This window comes from Passer domesticus, chromosome 5 (assembly GCF_036417665.1).
Source record: "Passer domesticus isolate bPasDom1 chromosome 5, bPasDom1.hap1, whole genome shotgun sequence".
In the NCBI taxonomy this organism is placed as follows: domain Eukaryota; kingdom Metazoa; phylum Chordata; class Aves; order Passeriformes; family Passeridae; genus Passer; species Passer domesticus.
In genome coordinates, this window is record NC_087478.1 from 22,745,895 (window position 1) to 22,765,985 (window position 20,091).

The 20,091-nt window shown below is 39.0% G+C and overlaps 2 long non-coding RNA genes across 3 annotated transcripts in view; one reads left to right on the forward strand and one right to left on the reverse strand.

The window, feature by feature from the left end:
* Positions 1–20,091, forward strand: part of LOC135301833 (uncharacterized) — an 85,062-nt gene that overhangs the window by 31,653 nt on the left and 33,318 nt on the right. The window contains exon 3 of one of the 2 annotated variants that reach the window (XR_010363570.1): positions 2,810–3,105. This is a non-coding gene — a long non-coding RNA (uncharacterized LOC135301833). Of the gene's footprint in view, positions 1–2,809; positions 3,766–20,091 lie in introns of those variants that run through there. The other variant, XR_010363568.1, reaches the window with a different exon arrangement.
* LOC135301285 (uncharacterized) lies at positions 17,139–18,408 on the reverse strand. The gene is made up of 2 exons (XR_010363024.1): positions 18,245–18,408; positions 17,139–17,319 (listed from the first exon to the last, which is right to left on the reverse strand). It is a non-coding gene; the product is annotated as an uncharacterized LOC135301285 (long non-coding RNA).

Below are 20,091 nucleotides of genomic sequence, written 5' to 3' on the forward strand. Positions count from 1 at the left end.
CTTTTCTGGCAGGTGTGAGAATTTAACTTACAGGAGATGTTAATAGAAAAATAGTACCAAGACTCACTCTAAAGCTTACTTTAGGCTCAATGAGAAAGCAAGTACATATTGATAGACAGTGGGGACAGATAAAACCTGTGACTGTTATTACCTGCAGTAGTGGTCTCATGGTAACCTGGGGTTAAACTTGATAGTAAAATTAATGGAACCAGGATGGCTTGTCCAGAGGAGCCTCTGTGTGTATACACAGCATCTGTATGCCCATTGAGTTGAAGGCAATGTCAGGAAAGTACCTATAAATATGACCCAGAGAAGCAAAGCCTGAGACCTTTTGAGGCACTGAGGCAGGAAAACTTCTACATTTATTTCTTCTGTGGCTGGCTAAGCAAAATTACCTTGGGTTTTTTCCTCCTCTTTTTCTTTTGTTAAATAATATTGCAAAGCAAATGTCCCTTTTTTCTTCTTCCCTCCTGTACCCCTTCTTTTTTTAAGTAAGATTGACTTTTATTTGAATGCTTCATAATTATTTTACCAAAGAAACAGCAATGGTAAAGCAGACTTCAGGCCTGAAACAGTCTTGCAAATGCCTTGGAAAGATATCATCTGAAAGCAGTAGGGGAAGCAGAGATGTTAACAGATAAACCTCTGAATTGAAGTCATATGGTTTTTTTCTGCGATTCTGATTATTTATGGTCATTTTTGTTTCTATTTATGCCCTTTTTCCTTCCCTTCTTTTAGGAAGTGCACAGCAATATTCATGGAAATTTATTATCAAAATAATAAAATTTGCTTTGAATTTATCTTTTACTTCATGAATTCTAAGAAACTATCTGGTCTAGTGTAAAGTATGTAAATTTAAATAGCATAGTTTCTAGAAGATTTAGAAGACAATTTTATTAGACCTGTTAGAGATTATTAGATATGCCTAGACTTAATAAAAGCTAATTTTAAATCTTTTTGAGTCAGTGTAGTTTCACTGGCAACTTGACTAAATCAAACCTTGACCAAGGAAAAGTAACGTTGGAAAAAACCCCATCTTTACAGATACTACTCGATAAATGGGGGAATCTGTGGATAGATAGAAGGTAGGAGAATAGAGATAGTGGTGAAGGTAATCTCACCCCTGAGGAGTTACAGCTGTGCCAATTATCAAGCATTAAGAACAAGCCTGCCCTTAACAGGCCACAGCTGGATCAAATTAAGAGGGGTATTATAAAAGAGCAGGTTGGCTGGTCTAGAGGTGAGATGGAGTTTGTTGGCTGTGCTGAGAAGAAGAAAGAGTCAGTGCTGTGAGAAGCTGCCCATGAGATATCACTGAGAAGGTACGAAACCTTTGCAATAAGATGGCAATAGGAATCATGCGGTGATTTTTATATATCACAGGCTGGTCCTCAGCCTACCAAAATAGAAGTAGCAGAAAATAGTTTCAGTAGAGGTGCTGAAAATAGCTTTAGAGGCTTGGTTCTGCTGGTTCTACTTCAATGTCATTCCTTGAAAGTAGTGATTCCTGCAACACAAACTGAAATGTAGCTAAGCCTCTTGTCCTAGTTTCTAGTGCAACTAACCCAGCAATACAGTGTAAGAAGATGCTGCTGGTTCAGCAGCTAAATGGAAATGCACAAATATTGTTCCAAAAGTAATGACTTCTGATCACTACATTAAATTATTCTGAGAGAAGTCATGCAAAGTCAAGTCCAGGCTGGATGAGGCTCTGAGCTACCCAGTCTGGTGTTTAGGAATAGTGTTTCTTTTAATTTGTGGCCTACAAAAAATGCTGTAGTAATTTTTTGTGAATGTTTGTATAACTTCCATTAATAATTTGTGTTGCTTTTATTGACATATAGCGGAACAGGACTATATGATGCCTTTCACAGTGTGACTTTATAAAAGGGAGGCTACGCTTCTGCTGCGGCAATACTAGCTTCCAGGAGAGGGAGTTTGTTCTTCATACCTGATTCAACTCATCTCAGACAAATAAAACAAGAATTGTAGATAAACCTATAACAATAAAACAATAGGAAACATCAGATGTGCAATTGTGATTCTGTGATTCAATACTTAGTGTTATTGTAGGCTGGCTAAAACACAGACAGTATGCTACACTACAGCCATTTTCTGAGAATTCCTATGTAAAGTTTGATCTTTATTCTATCAAGATGAAGGTTTAAGAAATCAAGAAGTCAGAATTGCAACTGGAAAATTTTGGGGGAAAAGGACAAATGCATAATTTATACAAATAACAAAAAGTCACTCTTGCAAATGATTATAACAATTAATCCTTGAAACATGATAAAGGGATGTGGTGCTCACCCTTGCATCATGGTCGTTGCCTTGTTTTGCCATAGGTCATTACATACAGACTAGAAGGAGATGGGGCAGAACTTTCAGTAGCAAAACGTATCCTTTATATCCTCTACATAGTAGAGAGAACATCCTTTCATTGGCTATTAAAAGGTTCATAAGATGATCTGTGATCCTTCTTGAAGAGTAGCTTTTGTTTACCCAAACAGATGAGATGACTTCTATGTTTTTTCAATGTTGATTTCCATTGGTAAAGAAGCACCAGGTAATGACTCCACTAACAAAAGCTAAAATGTGCAGGGGAAGGTCCAGGACAGTTTTTCTTTGATTTGCTTTGTGTAGAAACAGATTTGTATGGCACTCTGTAAAGATGGAGAATGAGTATTTGCTTAAAAGAAAGATGTCTAATTCTGAGTTTGCACAAATTTTAATTAAGTAGAAGATAAACCTTATTTTTATTTTGCCTTTTATGTAGCAAATAAATTCTTTTTGTAAATTATTTTCCAAGGATAATCCCCAGCAGACAATGGTGAAATGATTTGAAGAAAAACAGAGAAAGATTGAGCTTTCATCTTTCCTCTGAGAGTATGCAAGCCGTACTCATGAGAGATATGGACAAACTGGCATGGCAAGAGATACTGGAAAACCTAAGCATAAAGGAATATGAAAGATATGGCAGGAGAGAGAATTTTTAAGTGGAATGCAAAATTATGCAGAAAACATGTGAGTTATGTTCTCTCGAAGCTGAAAATTACTCACCCCTTTCATATGCAAATGTTGTAAAGATGCCTTCTATCTGAAAAGGTAAGAGCACTCACTTACTAATGACACATAATATCAAACATATTTTAATTCAGTCTATTTGGAGTCTGCTAGTCAGGAAATTGATCTATGCAGCAACAAAAGTAATTTGAGATATTTACAGAGGTTTCAAAAATAGGCTATACATTTTTACCAGAAGTCTGTATCCGAGAAGGTGGAAGCTAGAATTAACTTCAATTTCCTTGGTGACAGTAATGGCTGAATGAAAGTTTTCCTATAGCGTGGTAAAGCTGGTGCTGTGGTGCAGCCTTGCAAAAAGTTTTTCCTTTAAACCAGTGCTCAAGATTTTAAGTGAAGTTCTAGTGCGATTTCTCATGCAGAAATCTTAAGTGAGGTATTTGAGGGTTTGGTTGCATATAAAAGAATTTACTTACACTTGAGGGTGAGCGGATAAATTGGAGTAACAATCTAATTAAAAGATAATTTACAAAAAATGAAATTTTAAAAATTCAGTGTCTGACTTTATTTGTAATATTCTTGAATGAATCACAAGTTTAATTCTCTCTGCTAGAAAATTATTAAACCCCCCCAAGTTTCTGTTGGGATAGATTCAGCAGGGTGTCTAAATAGCTAGTCTACAGAATTGTTTGAATTGTCAAAATGTTCAAGTGAGCTAAAAATAGGCTGAAATAAAGTTACACAGTTTGCTACCTCCACAAAGTTGTATTCTTTTTCCCTCTGGTACTTCATGCATATCAGTGGAATCCTTTGTTATAATAGGGTCTCTGCTCCTCATCAGTCAAAAATAAGGGGGAAGAAGTGGGTTTGGAGACTGCGCTGTGCAAATGTGTCCCTGCCATGTCATGGCTGCACTGCTGCCACTGAGCCAGCCCACCACCTGCACCCTCTGCTGTCACCTCCAGCAAGGATGGCCTCAGCTTTGTCAGAACTCTTGCTGGCAAACAGATACATGCATGTCAGGCTTTTTCGTGATCTTTCTTCTAAAAGGTTTCATCATGTGTGCCAAAATTGCCCTGAGTTGACAAAATCTTAATGTCTTAAAAAAACTGTCAGTTGTAAGAGATCAATGCTAAGAATGTGTGGATCTTGTCCTCTGTAATAGATCTTCTTAGAATGAGAACTTATGACACATTTTGGTAATATCACATGGGTACCTGCTGCTAAATCTATTTTCCAAGGAGTCACAGGCCAGAGTGGAGGAAAATTACACTTTCTCAGCAGTGGTGACATGCTGCCCAGCTTTATTCCTCTCAGTCTGCCTGGCTCCCATTCGCCACAAATCCTCCAGCTCAGAAATTCTAAAGTCTGATTGAAAGCCTGCTGAAGTCAGAGCTAGTCCATTTCCTCTGAGAGGCAGAATGATAGCTTTTAGCACATCAGTAATATTTTTAGTGCATTTAAAATTATCACATATTTTACTAAGTATATTTCAGAGGCAAATAATCAACTTGTGGATCTATAACCAAAATAAATTCATTGATAATAACACTATGACAAATTTATTTTATGCTTTTGGTGGGCTCCTAATACCTGTCTACTGTGCAGCAAGTCAAAATCACAGTGCATGTGTGTAGGATATACAGATAACTCAGTCCGTTTTCCTCCCTCAGTGAGACTGAGTCATGAAAGGAAAGGTTCCTTTCAGATCTTGCAGGATATTTGTTCTTTAACACAATTCTGTATTTTGTTTTGTAACAAAAAATGGTCTTTAATAGCTTTAAGGTGATCTCTGTTTGTGTAAGGAAAGATGTGGAAAACCATTTGGCACACTGTGACTAATGCTGAGGGAAGCTGTTTTTGTTATTGTGTTTAAAGAGGATTATACAGTAAAATTCTTTGATTTTAGCAATCAGGAAATTTTAAAAGAAGCCATCTGATCATGGCAGCTCTGTGTCTCTCTGGAGTTATTATATTCAATGGTAAAACAGGCGTTGCTATGGCAATTAAGCATTTTTCAACATTTTTGGGTTTTTTCAGATTTCTTCAGTTATTAATAATTTTCCTGAAACAGTTTGGAAAAATACTGGTACATTAGAATATCACTTGTTCCTCATAAATAGACTATTTAATCATTGTTTTTTAAAAGTCTGTGTCAAATATCCCACTGACTCTTACAGAAACGTGGCTTGACTTTAAATATTTCAATTTCTGTATTATTTCCTTTGAATATATGCTTTCTAATCAGAAATATTGAAAATGCTATGGTTTCTGACACACAGATTCCACCAGGGCTTTTGCAGGCACCTTGTTTGTGGCGGCACAGTTCAGCTAACTTGGGAAGCCTCAGGCCTGTCTCGCACCTCCTGCCAATGCAGTGTTGCCTTTTGCGGCAGTGCAGCACCCAAGCGTGGTCATTCTCAGCACACAGTGCCCAAAAGACTGTGAAACCAGAGATTCTCATATGAACAAGACAACTTTGTAGGCAGGAAAAAATAAGAGATTATAATAGAATCCTATAATCTTAGAAGAGCATGTTTGAAGGGACCTCAAGAGTCATCTGGTCCAAACTTTCTTGTGAAAGGCACAGTCTAGACAATATGGTCCAGAACTGTGTCTGCTGAATCTTAAAAGTGTCCAATGTTGGGGTATCCACCACTTCCCAGGGAGTGGTGAAAACCACCCCCAAGCTACCTCTGCCTTAGGGTGCCTTTCCCCCATAACTGACTAGCAGGATGCAATGGAGAAATTCCTGTACAGCAGGATCCTGGAGGTAACTCCCAGACTGGAGCTGAAGGCTATGTCACCCACCTCTGCAACACCCAAAGTGACTGTCTCTGCTCCTGGGGAGAGCAGAGACCTCAGAGGCTGCCTGGGCACCACCAGGCAGCTCAAAACAAAAGTCCCAGTAGCCAGGCACTGGGTGAGGAGATTCCTGCCTGTGCTTTGCTCAGACTGTCCTTTTGGATGTCCACCTTTTCAGACATATCAAGTGGCTCAGTCCTGTGAAAAGACAAACTGGGCTGTCTTCCATCTTGTTGAGAACATTTGAGTGATTAAAAGTATCTTCAGTCTCCTCTTTACTTGGCAGCTGCCCTGATAGCTAAGGTAGTGTATAAACAGTGATCAGTCACTGCTGCCACTGCCGTTAACAGCCCTTGCTGTTTCCATTTCACTTAATTCAGTGCGTGTGCAGATCAGGCCTCCAGATGGGTCTCCTAAGAGGCATGCCTATTTTGTGAATCTTAAGATGAAGATGGAATTTTAGGTGGGAGATGGGATTATATCATATGTTCAGGTCAAGTAAGAAAATAATATCTCTGGCCATTTGTGCAAACAGAATTTGGCACCCCAGTAAGTTTTCTTTGGATAATGCTTAGGTACAGACAAATTTTCAGGCATCAGAGGAGGGGTCAGGATTTTTTCTTTTTGAATCGATGTCTTGAACAGTGATATCTTCTGCTTCAGCAGTGCTTTAGATGCCCAAATGTGGGTTTTTTTTACTTGTCCTAAAGGAATTATGAGACTAATTGTCATGTCTGCTTTGCCAAATACCTAGTGTCTATGTCCTGTATATAGTACTGAAATATTTATGAGACTTCTGCAGTAAGATGAGACCAGTATAGACAAAGTTTTTTACCTTATTTTTACTAACTGGAACTTCTACCACTTTATTAAGAGCTCAGGGAAAAAAGTGAATGGTTTGGTGCAAGATCATTCCTCAAGTTGAAAGAAGCCTCTTTTCCTTTTCTCTGCTGGAGTCACAAGATCTGGAGCGCATCAACTTTGAAGAGACTTCAGCCCAACATGATCTTTCCAGTCTGTTTTATTTAACCAAAGAAAAAATTTATTCCTTGGCACAGTATTCATTCTAGTCTTGTATTTTTGGTGCCCTGATTTTTCATACAGGGTTCCTGCAGTATTCTAAAATTACTTTTTTTCTGAAAAAATATGTACAGGTAACTTGGGCAAGTACCAGCATAGGTCTTCTCTCAACTGCTCCTCTCTTCTCCCTTCTTCAGAATGGTAGTTTACATTACTTTGATACAGTATGCCTTACAGTATGCTTCCTTGTTTGCTTACTCAACAGTCAAGGATCTATATCTTTAATTCAAGATTCTGTCTCCCAAATGATCACACTTAGTTCAGCTTGTAACAGGAAAAGCATAAATAAGCTTTTTTTCACTGAAATGATGCAGGAAAAGCTGGCCTTAGAGCTCAGACAAGGAGCTGGCCTCAGTATATTGCTGGGTCTGTCCCCAGTGCTTTGGATTATCCACTCAGGTGATTGATGAAAAGTGTGGTAACCCAAAGTTTCTATGGCAAACATAGCTAAGTCAGCAGATAACAGCTTCAGAGACAAGAATATCTCATTGTCTGGTCCATGACTATATGTCAGTGATGCAGACTGACTGGCTCAGAGTTCAGGAAGTTCCTTTTCCGTTTTGGTCTCAATGATTTCTTTCCTTATCCAGGAAAGTGTGTTTGTCAAAACTGTAGTCTGTAATGGTATTGATTATATCTATTATTCCCAGGCATCACTACTTTAGGTGGGATGAAACCAATATGAGAAATGTAGCCAAAGAATTTGCCAACAATAGCAGGTCAACAGTCATCGTTGCCTTGTCTTCTCATTTTCAGAGAAGTCATTTATCTCTGGTTAATTATCCACCAGATATATTTAATACCAACCAAAAATCAGGAAACCCCACAAAGATTAGTATGCATTTTCATGGGTTATCTGAAACTGAATTTCAGATGAAATCTGAAACAGATTTCATGTGCTTGGTTAATATTCATTTGTAGTCTTTTGAGCTAGCCAGGTTTGCAAAGTGGTCAGACACTAGTGATAACACTGATCTCTTCAGTTAACAGAAGTCAGTTCGTGCCAAGGCCTTTCACTGGAAGTCTTCACTGCAAGCAGTTAAAGTTTGCAAAAATGAAACAACACATGTAGCGTGTCACAATGAACAAAACATCTAGAACAGGTTACTTTCCTGCTTAGACTTGACAGTAGCTTCTGGAGATTTTTACCAAAATAAATTGCAATTCTCAAGGTAGCTTCCTGAGCTGTACAAAGGATGTGAATAGATGGTTTCTGAATGGGAAGGATTTGCCCAAACCCTGAGCTAACAGTAAAATTTTCTCAGTATTTCAGTTTCCTGGGCAAGTGTGGCTCAGAGTTTTGACAAATATTTCTCCTTCAGGAAGAATGCAAATTTAGAGTTCTGGAATTTCAAAAGGGCTCAAGTAGTTAGATGTGTACCTCTGCAGGATGGCTTTGCTACAATGACCGTGGCTTAGCACCACTTGGCAGGTTGTAACAAGGCCATTTTTTGATAGTATTCCTGAAAGCAAACAGATTTCAGTAAGCTCAGCGAGCCCATTGCCCTTCAAGTGTGTATGCCCAGTTTTCCTAGCCCAATAAACACCTTGGGAATTCTACAACTCTGTGAACACTATAGCTTGAGCTTTGACCTCGGTCAGCTTTTGATCAAGGACTAAATTTTTATTTCCACAGTAGTTCAGCAACTTTCACTCAAGGTCTTTGATCTTTACAGATAAGGTCCTGTTTTCATACCACAGCTGTTCACTTACCATTCATGTGGTGTTTAGGCACCCTTACTCAGATCAATAATGTTTGATCGATGGGCAAAGATTGAGATGAGCCAGAACAGGCTTGCAGGAATTTCCTGAGGAAGAATGACAACAGCCCAAGTGTGACTGTTAAACATAACACTGAGTTGGACACTGAGTGTGCAACAACTCACTTGAGCATCCTTTGCAAGTACATGTACTGGAAGAGGTGTGCCATTGGGGCAAAATGAAACCACTCACAACAGAAATATTTTTTAACAAAAACTGCTACATGTAAGATTCATCGTAGCAGATACTGCCATCTTAGATGCAGGGAGCAGATTGCTGGACAAATTGGATATTTTTATGAGGTTCACTGTGATCTGGTGACAATGTCTATTATTTAATGATGACATCAAATAATAATATAATCATTGTCACTTGGCAGAGCGAGACTGTGACAAATCTCTTGCTGCTCTGGGTGCTCCTCAGTTTCAAACCTGTTGTAACTGTGTTCATAGGTGTCGCACAAACAATTTATGAGCAGTATTTAAGGAGGAGATAAAATATTTATCAAACTTCCTAACAAAGTATTAGGTAGTCTCTTTGCTTCTTCAGATTTTTTTTTAAGGACTATATAATATTTTGGGCTTCTGGATCAATGGCAGAGAGCTACTCAGATCCTTTTCTGGCTTATTTTTTTGTTTTGATGCTCACCCAAACCCCTTAGATTTGATTTTCCACTTGCTTCAATTAGAAGCAACATGAAAAATAAATGGTTCTGGGGTTGTAATGCTATAAACAGAAACAATGGGGGCTAAGACCCTACTTTTTACTCAACTCTTTCATTGCTAATATAAAACTTACTTTAGCAGAGCTTCCACTATTGCCTCATGCTAACACCATACAACAGGTTTATTCTATTAAAGACACCTATAGAGCTTCTTAATGTTGTGTATCTTTATTCAGGGGCTGCTTCTTGGAAGAGGAAAGGATTGTTGGAAACAGGGGAGGGGTTGGTCTCTAATTTATTTCAAAAGAAAACAAAACCTTTCCACATAAGCTCAACAGAGAAGGAAGACTCCACTTAATAAATTAACTAACTCTTCTTCTACTTCATTCAAAAAAGATATACTGAATATGCTGGTGCTGTTACAAAATGTTTAGCTTGTGTAGTCTGAACTTTGTGTAGATCTTGTGTGAGGCTCTGGCATTTCCTTTCTAGATTTTTAATATCTACCAGTTCATGCTGCTGCTGCATTTAAAAACTCCTGGATCTCATATTTACTATTCTCTATTTCACTCTAGGGTCAATTGCTCTCTAAAGGGGCCTTCAGCATTATCCAAAGGACAAGTTGCTTAATGCCTCTCTTCAGTATATGAGTGTATTTTTCACAGTGAAATTTGGTGGATGCTCAGGGATTACTCTTCCCTGGAACAAGGAGTTCCGGGGTGCAGCTGGGTGTTACTCAGGATGAGAACTAGGAAAGATTCTCGGGACAGCAGTCTCACTACCACAGGACTAATTGAGAATGAGCAAGCAGAATCACAGAATGGTTGGGGTGGGAAGGGACCTCTGGAGCTCGGGATCACCTAGAGCAAGTGGATGTCTGTGGCTGCCCAGGCCTCAGGGCCTGTGGAAATGCAACTAAACATGCAAACTTTGGGCTTTCAAATGTCCCAGACACTTTTCTGACCAGAAATATTCAGACAAATGAAGATTATTAATAATATAAATCATGATGTGTGAGTTACAGAACCTGCTCTTTTTTTCACTTGAAGGTCTGACATGTGCTAGAGCAACAGCCACTCAGCACTCACCAATTTAGGCTCTTTAAAGCTCAGTCTATCTGAATAATTATTATAGTCAATGCATCAGACAATTTTTGTTGCTGCTACCTTACCTGGCAAGCCACATTATTTTGGGTAAAACTCGCTGTATAATGCATTGCTTCTGAAGTGTAGGAACATCAGACAGTGGGAAAAAATGGGGAGAATAGTTTCTGATTAGCTAAGAACTCAGGTTTAAATCATGTCACACCACGTAATGACAGGTAAAAGATTTGCTGTATCAGAATTACTGATTTTCATGGCTGGTGACATTTCATATCCACTGCTTCACTTCTGGAAGGAATGATTGCAAGTAAAGGTAGACTCCCACTAAATTGTATTTCCAACCCAAGTTTGAGATCTGAACTGAAAATTATAGATAGTCCTAAATGTTTTTATCTTTAAAACTCTCTAAATACTTTTTTTGAGATGTATGCTCTGTATCTCTAAATGGGTCTCACAGAAACACTGAATTTTATCTCAAAAACTGAGAATAGTGATCTGGGGTGGTATCTGTATCTTGAGCTGGTTATGACTTATTGTAATTCCTGAAAGGCTAAGGCCTACAGATATTATGTATTTCTGATGGTGACACTCTATGTCACATCAATACTTATAAACAGACATGAAGAATTATTAAATTGTAGACCGAAAAACCATTTAACAGTTCTGTATTATGAAAGAAAAAGTTCCCTGGATTGTGGCAGGCAAGGAAGGGTCAGAAAACCCCAGCTGTGTTTCATGCAACACGGCTGCTTGCGAGTAGGACTAAGAAGTAAAAATACATTGAGCTGTTGATGTTGACTCAGCCTTCAGCTAAATTAGAAAACAGAGATAAATAGGAGATAGTAAAAATAGAACATGTCAATTGAAATACACATGAGGGAAGATAGTCCATTCTGCAGGATAGGAGCAGAAGTACGGGAAGCTGGTATCAGAGTTGGAAGGGAAGGTCTTATGATGGGAGAGAAGGACAAATGAACCAAAGCTGAAGACTAAAACTTAATCACTGATGTATCAGCACATTAGTCAGAGGGAGGATCAGAAGGTGAGAAAGGAGAACAGGTGAGAAATCATTAAAAATAATGACTGTGAAATTATAGGGAGATTAAATGATGAAGCACAGAAGGAGGAAGAGGAAATATGAAGTTGAACTAGAGAAAGAAATAAGAGAACAGCCAGTGCAGGCCAAGTTTGTGAACATGAACACTGAACTGGGACTACCTTTTCCAGGGTAGCTTCTCTTAGCTATATAAAAGTTGTGCTGTGAAGATTTTCTGCTTTTGTGAAAGGGGACATCCAGTGCTTATCTTGTCACACTCTCTTTTTTTTCTCCTTCTTTCACTTCCAGAGGCATTGTGTTTGTCCTCTGGAAATCATCCTTCTCCTGTAAGATATTAGGCAGCACACTTTTCTTAGTGCCTGATAAAGAGCTGAAACAAGCTATTTCAGACTTAGGTATTTTTAGTGCCTCACCAGTCACTCCTTTAATAGGCTTTTATGGCTCAGCACGAATTCCCTGCAGGTAGATACTGAAAGACTAATCCAAAATTGCATGAAGACAACTAAAAGAAGTAGCATAATATTTGCAAGCAGATCTGCAATTCCTTTGTCCTGAAAGAATGTCATCAGAAGCCTAAGCTAAAAATACATTTGTTCAATATGCTTATCTTAGCCCTTTGAGAGAAAAAAGAAAATAACAAAAAATATAAAAATAGATATAAAATAATGGAAACAGGAAATATGGGGTATTAGAGCTCTTTCTACTTAGTACAAAGTGTAGCAGAAGGATGTCGGGTTCTGCTAAATGTATCTCCATTGCTAGATAGTTTATGAATGACCATTTCTTTTCAGGCAGCAAATCTAATGATTCTAAAGATTTAGTCTTAATTTTTGTCTTGGGCCTCATTTGGGCAGTTAATAGCATCAGGAAAAATTCACCTTAGATGTTGAAATGACCAGGTGCAGCTGATCTAATTTAGACAGGAACTACATGACCAGACATAGTCATCTCCTTTTTCTTCAGCAAACAACTGTTCCATTGAAAATTTCAGAGACTGCTACCAGCTGTGTGATAACTCTTCCAGAACATATCAGATTCCTAATGAACAAAACTGTTCACCCAGCTTTGTAACTCACCCAGCCGTGGCACCTTCACTAGTAAGAGAGCACAGTTGGTTGCAGATCCCTGCTGCAAGAGACCTTACACTCCCCACCGCCCACGTCTGCTTTCCACGGTAGGTTCTTGGCCACCAAACAGCTGGTGGGTTCTGGCACAGCGATGCTCCCTGAAACTAATCAAAGCACATTTTTCCCTTAAAAGTACATGTGTTAAGCCTATCACTCAGCCTCAGTGTATTTAACCCCTCAGGTTATGGGGGTGATCAAGTGCTTCCTTATGACATTCATTTCCATTGCAAAATAACAGTTTGTTGGAAAATAACTCCTCAAGCCAACACTTCTGCCAGTTCAACCTTTTCTTTGATTTTATTCAAAGTCTCTGCTTGTTTCTGGTGACCTGGAGGTAGGCTAGGGTTTCCAAGTCCCCCAGCTGGTGTTGCAGGGGTAAGGTAACCAGTGTCTGAGCAATACATAACTCAAGTTGTCACTGGAGTTAGGGTTCCTGGGCTCTCTTGGCTAGCTGTCTCTGCAAATCTCACCCCAAATGCTGGCCTTCCTGGTGGCAGCAGCCTCTTGATCACCAGGAGAATAGATTGTGGTTAGCTGGGTATCTGCTGCCTAGGGTCTCCTTATCAGCCCAGTGAAGGAGAGAGCAGCAGTTCCTTGGTTGGTCTCTCCTGGTAGCCAGCAGGTTTTAGGGTTTCTCCCTCATGCTCTCTGCTCATCCCTCTCTGCAGAGGAGGTTTTCAGTTCTTTGGGAGCCTGCCTACATAGCGGGCAACCAGAGGAGCTGGGCAGCCCAGGAAATAAGCTGAAAAAATGCCTACATCCTTCCAAGGCTTTTCCCTCCCACAAAAATGTTCTGATTGTTAGCTTTTGTGTCCCAGCTTAGCACAGCTTTGCTTTTCTTTCAAAAATAAAGCAATTTGGAAACAAAAGACAGTCTTCCAACCAGCTCTGGTTATTTTATTTCCCTTTTTGGGCCATACCTGGATACTCACCAGGATACCCTGACTGGGGAGCCAGAAGCAATAGGCTGTCATGGAAACTAAGGCCCAGATTTCCATCTCTGGATGGAAAGCCAACCCAATGAGCATTAAAATAACCTCTGGATCACAGTGAAAGTTTGGCCTAGTGGCTCTATGGCTCTACATAAAAAGAGAAGTCTAAGCTGGGCAATACTTGAGGTGCAGCATAAAGCTGTTTTGGCTGCACTCTTTTTTAGCTAATCTGATGATGTTTGGACCACATAATTACTTCAGCTATTTTTATGAGAATAGGTACTTCATGCTCTTAAACTCGGAGAGGGAAAGAATGAGAAACAATGAGACACTTAAATAGCAGAGCCTTAGCTGGTTATTGTCAGTATGCAGGCAGAACACGTGTAAGTGGAGCTCACTGATAATAACCTGCGTAAGTGGAGATCACTCAGCAACAGTAGCAATTCAGAAAGCATCTAACAAGCTTTAGACCCATATAAAAGTCATGCTGACACTGTAGAGTTTTGGAATTTGGGTTCTTTCCTTTTTTTTTTTCTTTTGTTTTCTTATTTGTTTTTGGCTTATTTTTGTGGTTTGTTGGGTTTTTTGTCATAGTTTTTGGGTTTGGATACATTATATATCTGTGGGGATTATTACATTATGTGTATCATAAGGAGATGCTTGCCTATTAAGTGTTTAAGATTGCTCTTTTTAGATTTATCATGGCAGGAAGAATTAAGTACATGTTGTTACATATTAGCAAGATTGACTAGAATATTACATGGCACACATATATCACATGTATTGCATTTTTCTGAGGTTTGTACTTCTATTGTGATTTTTTAAACCTGATCACCTTAAAATTGTGATGAATGCATTCCTCATATTTTATTTTTCATAGTAAGTATGTTTCATAAATACAGCATTAAAATGTTGTAATGGCTCTTCAAAGATCAGACCTCAGAAATTGAATGGAAGTTTAAGAAAGTATTTTGATAAGTCCATTGGCTGAAAAATGCCTTATTTGATCAAGTAGAGAGGAAAATTGTAAAAAAGAAATGCAAAGAACAGTGTATTTAAATTCTTACTATAGAAATTTTAAAAAGATAGCAAGCAAACAATCTTTAGTGAGCTTTGTCAAATATTTAGCATTTTGCTGCATTATATATATGTGCCAGTATTGAAAAAAATATAGGAGAAGTAGTAGCTCATTTGATTTAAAAAAGTAGTTGTCAAGCACCTTTCATCCACTTTCTAGATGGTTCATAAAATCAGCAATCTATCCTTCATTTCAGTAGAGAATCATACTGGATGTCTTTTGTGGGCCACCTATTGAGGTGTCATTTCTTATCAAATATACTCTAATTGTATTTTGGTGACTGATTAGCAACTCCAAAGTATTTGAAATGACATGAAACAAAAGTTATCAAATGAAAATAAGTATGGTTTGCAAAGCATTAATTTCTGCTATTCATTGATTTCATGCTCATGAGTTCAAAAACTTAGCAGGTTCCAGTGAGTCACACAGTTTTTAGTGAAAAATAGGCAAGGCTCAACTGTGCTTGAAGAATTAATTACTTTTTTACTTGAGTAAACTTGAAAGAAGAGAACAAAATACCAGTCTGCATGTAATTCTTTTAGTATTAAATCTGACTTTGCAGTTGTCTAAAAAGCTTTGACTTTTCACAGTCAAGTCTTTCCACTCAACCCTAAAATGAAAAGTGCAATCTTGTGTTTCTCACAGAACCTAGCAGTGTAGCAATGAATGCCACTAATTCATCCCAAAATTACGTAGGAGGAGAAGTGGGCTTACTCCTCAGCCATCTTATTTATATAAATAATAATGCTGCCTCATTTTTCTCACAATGCTTTTTTTGTTTTCTTCTCAATCTGAAATATTTTCAAGAAGCTGAGAAATCTACACCTTGCAGTCAAGAAGAGTTATGAAGAGGAAAAATAGTGTCCTGTGCATCTCCCTGTCTGTGCTGTGTAGGCTCCAAGTCACATGCTGAGTTCTCCTTTGTTGCTCCTCGGAGGGCACCCACCACCCACCTTTGTGCTCCTGGCAGCAATGCCTCACATCACCTCCTTTGCCCCACTTATATTCATCACATGAATGGTTTGTAAAATGTCTGTGCAGAAGCACTACATATACAGATAAGAGGAAAACCAGCTGCCTTCTCCAAGCCCACAAGTCTGATAGAATCAGACCTCTTTTTCTCATCTTAAAATCTTGCTCCCGTCTCTAATTAGACAATAATTCAGTGCTGTCACTGGCATAATTGGCCATCTGTGTACTTTCATATGTGTGAAACAAATACTGGGAAAGGTTACACAGTCTGGTGCCACTAATGCTCAGGAAGGATTGATGGAGACTAATCTAAGACTAATCTTGGGAGCTGGATTTGAGCTGAAATTCTCTTTGGAAATGTGATTTTTCTTGTTGGCTTTGAGAGTTTTGAAAGGACCAGACAGTACAACAGCAGAGTCTGATGGCTGGTGGAAAAGCAAAGGTGGGACCAGAAGGCTTGCACTTTGTTTCAGGGGAAAAGACAATTGTGTTTTTCATACTTGTTGCTCAAGTTTTGATTTTCTTCTGGACAGCTTCCATTATTAATGCAAAAAAGGACAGTATTTCAAAAACACATCTTCAAAGTGACCTCTCTGAGAAACTCAAATAAGAGGCCATACTAACTATAATACCTTTTGTCCAAGCTTTTCAAAACTTTAAAACTAGTATGGAGAGGGGAGAATCCTCATCCTTACTTCAAAAAAGTTCACTGTAATAAGAAATCATTGGACAAGGCTGCCAGCCTTGAAAAGGTTATAATGGAAAAGTGACACTTTTCTTGTGAGATAATACCTGGTGAATATAAAGTATTGACAATCACATCAAAGGTCCATCTCCATCCACAAAACCTATTCAAAAATAATTTTCTGGTCAAAAAAAGAAGCCTTCTCTCAGCGAAAGAAAAAGTCTTGTATAAGAGTCCACTTTCTCTTTTAACACATAAGGGAATATTGCTCAGGTATAGAGATAATAAATCATGAGCAGTTAAAGTGGTTTTCATAGTTCTGCAGCAGGATGAAGATAAATTTTTGAAGATCTGCTTCTTGGCATCCTCTGCTTGTAGTTTGCTTGTCTGCACTCCCAGGAGCCCAGCTCAACTCTATCAAAGGTTGAGGGTTTTCCTTCCAGTGACGAAGCTCTCCAAAATGTTATTAAATGACACAGAAAGTGGTGGCCAGGAGAAAAATGCTGCTATAAAGCAGTATGCACATGGTATTACGCACCAACCAGGGGTGTCTGTATTGTGATCCTACTTTTATTGTGATCTTTCAAAGCTTATGTATGCATTACATGTATTCAGATATCTATAAACATCTACTATATCTCACTTGTCTTTGAACTGTGAAGTCAGAAAGGCATTTTGATATTGAAGTCCAGCCTGTGTACACATGGTCACACACATTTATGAGCCAGCTTTGCACATAGAAACATTGCCTTGCCAGCACGCACATAAACACATACCACTCACAAAAAGCCCAGGAAGCCCAGTGCTGTTCCTCCTCTCCAGCTGATTAGGATTGAAGTCCACAAGCGGAAAATACACATGTGTATTTTATGTATTGTATATATAAAAAAACACATTCTGGATCATTCTGATAGCAGGTCAGAACTTTCCTGGTCTCTCCATGTGCTGGTACCCAGATATACTAGTTTTGGAGTTTCACCTTCCTACTTTTCTGCAAGTCCATCTTGAAGCTCTCTAGCATTCACAAATTTCTACTAAGAACAGAAGATTATTGTAAATAGGATTAAACCAGAGTATCAATTAGATTGTGGTGAGGAAGCACAGAGCTCAGTTGGGCAAGTGCACTAACAACCTGTTTACACATAAATAGGTTGTTGCTTTCGTACCCATTTATCTCCATTTTCACTTGCTTGTTCCTTCCCAATCTACCTTGAAGCCTGTGCTTTGTTTCATCCCCTAGATATCCCACGAGTGCCCTTCATTCCTATGGTCTCCTTAAGCCCTGACACAGTAAGGTGCATAAAATCCCAAATGCCTTTCCCAGTGTCCTGTAGTGATTCCTGTGTCCTTGTAGGCAATAACCCCTGGCAGTCTGCAGGGTCTGGGGTGATAGCTTCTTCAGTTAAATCCTCCTGGTGGGTTTCACACTGGATGTGATTGGTGAATGCTTCTCCTTGGATTGTTTTAAGAGCAGCCATTTCAGCACATGTTGGTATTGCCTTTCTAGGGTTTCTCTGCTCCATTGTTCATCTGCTCTTTGCCAGGCCTTTGTGATTCTGGTGGTTAGCCTTTAATCACATGACTAACAACCATCAATCTGTGCCAGAAAGGCCTGGAGTGTCTGATTATGAACTGGATGTGACTATGACAACAATCCCTTAGTGCTGTAGAAAGATGTGCTGAACCTGAGATTGCTGGTCTTCTTTTAAAATTCTTTTTGATATTATGCCCAAGTACAGTGCTGGGGAATATTATACTCCTGAGGGATTATTGTCTGGAACTGAAGTATGGGGTGAAGAAGACTGTGTGCTTGTAATGTGACAACAGTGTCATTGTCCTAGCAGGTTCTGGGACAAACTTGTGTTAGAGGACATGTCCTACCCCAAATCCAAATTGGATTAAAATACTGTACTAATTAAATATCTTCTGTTGTCTCATTGGTAAAAACAATTAGCTCACCTTTTCTAAAAGCTAGCATAGGAGATTATTAGCCATCTCTCACATTTTACGCATACTGATGGGAGCCCCTAGGGGTGGAGCCAAAGACTCCATCACCTTCCTGAGAGGCAGGGCAGGAGGCCAAGGAGACAAGGCTCAGGATGGACAAATAGGACTGTGCTGCCTGGAGGCCACCTCCTGTAGCTTAAAGCTATCCCATGAAGGTCATAGTGGTAATGCCACTGTGACTTGCTTAGCAAGATGTCAAGTCCCAAGCTAGCCTCAGAAAATTGTAGGGATGACAAAAGAAAAGAATGGAAAAGCACCACTATCTTTCTTGAGGCAGAAGGAGCTATATGCATTCTTACACAAATGTCTTTTATTTGGGTACAACTATATTTGTCTCTATACCAAGGTGCAGTAAAAACTTCTGTGAATGCAAAAATATACTGGCAGAATGTTTTTTCCATGCTAATGTGGAATACTGGGATATGAAAGCAAATTATTAGTTAGAAATTTGTGAGATGGAAGTGACTGTGGTCCTCCCTGGTAATTAGCAATAGATGGAGCATGTAAACCAGAACAGATTTTCAAAAGATCTTATAGCAATAATTTCAAAATGGAGTGCTTTAATGATTCAATAGAAGTCAGGTTAGAGATACAGACAAAAATGGTTCTTAAAACACTAAACAGCTTGGCTGGAAGAGAGTTTTTTTCTTAAGAAGCACTACAGAATTTAATATTTTGAGATTATTGCTTTACTATAAATTGTTTATCGTGGACAGGTGTCCCTGCCCACAATACAGGAGTTTGAACTAGGTGATCTTTGATGTCCCTTCCAACTCAAACCATGCTAAGTTTCTATGATTCTGTGACCTATATTTGTATTTTAAATATAATTATTACAGTACTTATCTAAGGTACTTTAACTTAATTTTATACAGTTTAGGCTCTAACTCTTTAATATGTGTGAGCCATTTCAAGTACTTTTTTCATACCACCCTCCCCACCACCACCCCCCAATTTGACCAAGGGACATTATAAAAGGATATGGCCAATGTTTGTGGATCTCTGAGTGTCCTTTGACTGTGGAGGAAATGGCTTTCTACTGCCTGCACAACAGTCTGTGCTAAGGCTGTGCTTGCCTAGCTCCTGGCAATCCTGGGATGCTGCAGGTGCATCTATCACCATGGACTGCAAGCGTGTGCTCACACACACTAACGTGGGAAATGACAATTCAGGGCTCTCACCAGAGAAGTAAACTGAAATCTGATCTACTCTTCAGTAGTACTTAGTACTTAGCAAAGGTCCCTCTGTGAGAGGACTTCAGCAGCTTGCACTCAAACACCATGTCTTGGATGGTAATCACTCCTGCACGTGTCTTTCCCAGATTCAGGAAGGCAGTGTCTGAGGGGCTCTTTATCCTGCATTATTCCAAGGTTTATCTGTGGAGTCAGCTCCACTCCAGACCACTCATTACTTTTTCCATTAGAATCATACAATAATTTCCTTTGGAAGGGAGCTCTGAAGGTCCTCCAGTCCAACTCTTCTGCAATGAGCAGGGATATCTTCAACTAGACCAGTCCAGCCTCACCTTGAATGTTTCCAGGCATGGGACATCCACCACCTATTTGGACAACATATTCCAGTGTTTTACCACCCTCATTGGGAAAAAAATTCTTCCTTATATGTAGTATAAATCGAACCTCTTTTAGTCAAAATTATTACTTCTCGTCTTCTCACAACAGACCTTGCTAAAATATTTGACCCCATCTTTCTTATGGGCCCCCTTTAAGTACTGAAAGGTTGCAAATGCCACCTTCTTATTTTAGAATGTTACTTAACATCACGCCAGCTGGAGTTTTAAA